Consider the following 6000-nt stretch of genomic DNA (forward strand, 5'->3'; position numbering starts at 1 on the left):
GGCGCACTTCCCTGGATGCACCGAGGTCACTGACGCCAAGGAGCATCAGGACCTAGCAACCGAGGAACAACACCCTCCAATAGGTCTGTTAACCACTAAGAGAATACACTGGGCCATAGACTCCTTCGCGGGCATAAAAGCACCAGGACTGGACGGGATATTCCCAGCCATGATGCAGTTGACCAAAGAGGTTATCACCCCATGGCTCCTCGCAATATACTCAGCATGCCTAAGTACGGGCTATATCCCCATCCAATGGAGAACCTCGAGAGTTGTCTTCCTCCCTAAGGCAGGAAAGTGCAGCCACGTGAGTCCCAAGGACTACAGACCGATAAGCCTTACCTCCTTTATACTAAAAACACTAGAAAAGCTGTTGGATTTGCACATCAGGAATGAGGTAGAGGGACTGATGTCAACAAACCAACACGCCTACACTAAAGGGAAATCAGTGGAGACGGCACTACACTCGCTAGTAGCCACCATCGAGAGCGCCCTTCACAACAAAAAGTATGCTTTGGGAGCATTTGTGGACATCTCAGGAGCATTCAACAACGTGGCCACAACCGCAATAACAAGTCGCCTAGAAGCGAATAACATACACCCTGCAATCAACGTCTGGATCAAAAACCTAAGTTGCAGACGGGTGCAATCGGAGTGGGGCACTGCTTCCATGGTAAAGGGGGCACACAGAGGCACACCTCAGGGTGGAGTCCTGTCGCCACTACTGTGGAATCTGGTGGTCGACGACCTCATCAAGAGATTTGAAAGGAAGGCCCCAAAGATAACGGCTTATGCAGATGACATAAGCATACTTATTACGGGTGTATGTCCATCGACCCTCAGCTCCTTAATGGAACGTACACTCAGGGAGATACGTGAGTGGGCGGAAGAGGTAGGACTCAGTATCAACGCGGACAAGACGGACCTCATCCTCTTTACCAAGAGGTACAAGGTACCGATATGGACCCCCCCGAAAATTGACCAAACTAGGCTGACCCCAAAATCACAGGTGAAATACCTAGGCACAGTACTGGACAGCAAGCTGTCATGGAAGCCCAATGTAGTGGAAAGGGTGAAGAAGGCTACCATTGCGCTTTATGCATCCAAGAAGATGCTCAGCAGCACATGGGGCCTGTCACCTGCTCTAATGCACTGGATCTACATCTCGGTGGTGCGACCAACTCTGCTGTATGGAGCCTTAGTGTGGTGGCAGGCTACTGAAAAGAAGACATACCATAAGCTTATGGAGAAGACTCAGCGACAGGCTCTGCTCTGTATTACAGGGGCGCTGAGGTCAACCCCAACAAAAGCACTCGAAACCATACTCGGAATCGACCTCCTGGACATTCAAGCTCGCCTGATTGCGGGAAAGGCAGCACAACGCCTCATAGCATCAGGAAATCTATCGCCACAAGGATACGGGCACAGTTCAATCGGCAGGGAAATGACCAGATCAACTGACTACATGACCCCCCAAACTTGCCTTGACGTCAAAACAACCACATCTCTGGGACCTGAAGACTGGAAGATTGGAAGGGACCAAACTGAGCACCTCAATATATACACAGACGGCTCCAAGATGGACGGAGGAGTAGGAGCGGGCCTATACTGCACAGACCCCGTGATAAGGCTGTCGTATAAGCTACCCGACCCATGCAGCATATTCCAGGCAAGTTTTTGCCATCGGGAAAGCAGCGGAGGTCGCTCTCCGCACAGAACGAACACACGATGCGGTCAACCTATTCGTCGACAGCTAAGCGGCGATAAAATCCATGCAGTCGTCCGTGGTCTGTTCCAGAAGTGTCTTGGCGAGCAGGGAGGCATTAGACATCCTAAGCACGACAAAGACAGTGCGGATCTATTGGGTTCCCAGCCACCAGGGCATCGAAGGAAACGAAGCGGCGGACGTACTAGCTAAGGAAGGCGTCGGGCTGGAGAATAGGAGAACCGAGAACGTGCCTGTCTCCCTCAGAACGCTGCAAGGCGATCTAGAGAAGCAGGCTAGAACACAGACTGATAGCAGGTGGAGGAGTACCACCACCTGCAGAACCTCGAAGATAATGTGCAAGGAGCGCAACGAGAAACTTAGCCACTACCTACTGCATCTACCACGAAAGGACTGCAGACTGATGGTGGGAATACTAACAGGTCACTGTCTGGCTGCTGCACATGCAGCAAAGCTAGGCATCACCAACAGAGACAGTTGCAGGAAATGTGAGGAACCTGGGGCTATCGAAACCCTGGAACATCTCATCTGCAACTGTCCGGCTCTCTCAAGGGCAAGGAGGAGATACCTGGGCGCCCCAGTGTTGGCATCACTGGAAGATGCCTCCAAAAGGACGCCTCAGGAACTGCTGGCCTATGCTAAAAACACCTCGATTCTCGGGGACTTTTTAAAACCACATTAACACTCCCGCGACGGTTCATACACCCCCCCATCCGGATAACTAAGGGCCATATTGGCCTATGCGCGGCCCCGCTGAGGGCCGTCCGGGTTAACCTAACCTAACCTAACCTTTATTTAACTTGACCAGTTAATAACATAGCTGAAATTGGTTCCCAATTCAATGTTAATAAAATATCTTATAAGTATTTATTTAACATGATCACGTAATAACATAGCAATATGATGCACACTTACATTCAACATGTTGCCAAGCTGCACATGCTTAAGCAAATGTTAATGCAACATGTTGCGAATTTGGTAATTCAGTCTAAAAAATCGCTGTCCCGTATCCTTACTACTTGGTGGCGCCACCTATCGGCGATAATGTGAACTAACTTCGATCTCAATCCTGTTTCTCAATCATGTAAAATCCTCTCAAATCGATCCTTCGCTCATTTATATTCTCTCTCCTCCCTCTTACTGTCAATGAACCTGTTTTTACGATTGGTCCCGTGTTGCGATTCAAACAACCCTCAAACAGGTAGGTCATCCCTTTGTAATGAATCTAATGTGATAGTTTAGAGGTATTTTTTAAGTGTTTCCTGAAAACGGTTTCGATGCCCTTGAACCTTTCTACTTTCTCTATAATTTATATTCCTCCTTTGTGTACCTAACACTGTGCCATAGCAAAGTGCCTATATAATAACTACTTTCCTATAAAAAACCAATCTACCAGTTTAACATTTAGGATGAGGATAACCAGGAACACGGCGTTTGCTATGCCTGCGAGAAACAAATTTCTGATGATGATCGAGAAAAATTCTTTGATCAGTTTACAGGTCAATATGTAGGTCCTATTCATAAGGTGTGTAAACAGACAGATTAAATGAATTTGACTTCAAAATGAAATTCTTACCAGGAAAGGAGAACCATGTAGCCGATGCGCTATCAAGAGTAAAGATTAACGAAAACCTACTTGGGGAAACCATTAATAGTGATTTTGCAATGGTCCATAGCGCGCAAGAAGATAATGCAAATTACATTCCACTTACAGAGCGACCAATCAATTACTATAATAGGCAAATAGAACTGATTAAAGGTAATGAGGATAAGGTAGAAACATCCCACAATTTCCACAAGATACTGATAAAAATCACTTATACTGAAATGACAGAGTCATTAGCAAAAGATATAATAAAGGAATATGTGTAAACCAAAAAGAGTGCATTATATTTCCATAGTGAAATAGACTTCCCACTGTTCCAAAGGGCATTCCTAAAAATAATCAGTCCCAATCACTTGATGTGAAAATGTGAAAATCGAAATCACTACCAGTAAAAACGGAGTTTCTGATGAAGAACGGCTACATAAAACGATCAATGACAAATTAAGAATTATTTCAAGCGAGGATAACATAGAGAACAAGCTCACAAAATTCGAGTTAATTCTATACACTTATAATCATAAATCGGTTCATAATACTACAAAAAGATCCCCAGCTGATATCTTCCTGTACGCCGGACTACCAGATTATAACACCCAACTGAATAAGGTTAGGAAGATCAACGCTACAAGAATGCACCCCTAGTTAAAACAAAAACAACCAATCCGTTCAAAATAACAGGGGAAATTCGGCAGGTAGACTATAAAACGAAATTCAAAAGAAAGAAGAAGTCTAATAAAAGTAAATATGATAATTGCAGAGTACCCGAAGAGAGTACTGGGAATCTGGAGCTACAACATGATTAAGATTATAATCTTACTAATGTTCACCGTCCTACAGTCTACCGGATAGAATATAGAGATAGATCCCATCAACTCAAGGAATAAATATCTCATTTTCAAAACAGATACCATTAACATACCCATTAATTATGAATATCATTATTTAACAATTAATATAACAAGAACAGATGAAACATATCAGAGTTTACTAGACCAGGCAACCCAATTTAATAACGTAATCCAAGTTCAATATTTAGTCGAGACATTGCAACGTGAATTCAACGGCATAAAAATAGCCAAAAGAAACAAAAGAGGCCTTTAAATGCAGTAGGCACAATTTATAAATATCTATTTGGAACGTTAGATCATAAAGATGATAAAGTCGAACTAGAAGGGAAAATAGAAAATCTGGCTAGCCACAGTGTTCAAGCTAACGAATTAAACTTAAAATTTCAAGCAGTAAATTCTGGCATAGAAGTTGTCAATAAATTAAACAAGAATAATGATAGAAATAAGCAATTAGAAATACTAATATTTAACCTTCAACATTTTACTGAGTACATAGAGGATATTTAATTAGGCATGCAGCACACCAAAACTTTCAAATAAGTTTCATAGAACCCAATATATTGTTAACTTGGAAATTACCACAAACCATATTATACCAAGATTGCCTAAACTAAGAAACAAAAGTAGAAGGCAACGCAATAATAAAAATAAATAATTGCAGTGTACAATTAAATGAATTCTTAATATCTAACTCAATACCAGAATTTGCACAAAGCATATACATCAAAAATAACGTAACAAGAATTAAACAATTGTCTTATTTGCAAACCAAAGAAATCGTAATAGAAAATACGCGATTAAATAATGTATTACATGTAAGCTCAATACTGCTATTTGTCATAATCATAATAGCATTAAGTTACAAATTGTTTAATCTAAGTAAAATCAATAAGCCTAAACCCGACTCCCACATAGAAACATCTTTAGACGAAAACGGGGAATCCCCAGCGTGCACAGTTTTAGATGCACCTGAACTATATCCAAGGATAATCGCCGGAGAACAGGCTTAAATCGAACGATGGGGAAGTGACATATCTATAGTCCATGCTCCGGATACCCTTATCTATGTCTGTTACCCTGCACCCACATACTATAAACAATCCAACACCCTCAGCATCGAATCTCATAAACATCCCACGCTCGAAGTGGACCACTTGTAGCCGATAGCCGGCAATGTAAACAAACACCCTAAGCTAGGAGTCGAACATAAAACAATAGATGCCGCGTATCCAGCCGCACTAGAATCACGCCACCCTCCAGAGATCAATTACTAATCGATGCTCAAGAACCACGCCATCATAGCTCACCAATCAGAATTGGGCATAAAACCAAGGAGGCCATATTTCAGACACCCCCAAGTAAAGCAACAACTTAAACTGGAGAGTCGCATATTTTACTATATACATATGTATATAATAAATATAACACATTTAAACACTATTTATTTTCAATGTTTTCTGTTTTACTTTTGATTGGTTGAATTTCACTTCCTCTTATTACAAGAGAATCATAGGATTCGTTTGAAACAGGTTTCTTCCACGAGAGGATTACACAAAAGGAATAAGTGGATTTCAGGTAGAATAGAGGTTGTAACCTTTCCCTCATATTATTAGATTGACCCAGTAGGAATCGTTTGAAACAGGTTTGTGAGCAGGTACTGTTGTTTGGGATGTAAAAGATTAAGAAGGTGTTTGGTGGGGGGGGGGGGGGGGGGCCTAAAAAGATACCATTTAAAAAGGAAACCCTTAGTCCTGTTTTAATAGTGAAAGTGGTTAGTTCGATACAAAAAAAAAATAATAATAAATAAATAAGTAAAACTT

This window comes from Drosophila pseudoobscura, chromosome X, assembly GCF_009870125.1.
Source record: "Drosophila pseudoobscura strain MV-25-SWS-2005 chromosome X, UCI_Dpse_MV25, whole genome shotgun sequence".
Classification (NCBI taxonomy): Eukaryota; Metazoa; Arthropoda; class Insecta; order Diptera; family Drosophilidae; genus Drosophila; species Drosophila pseudoobscura.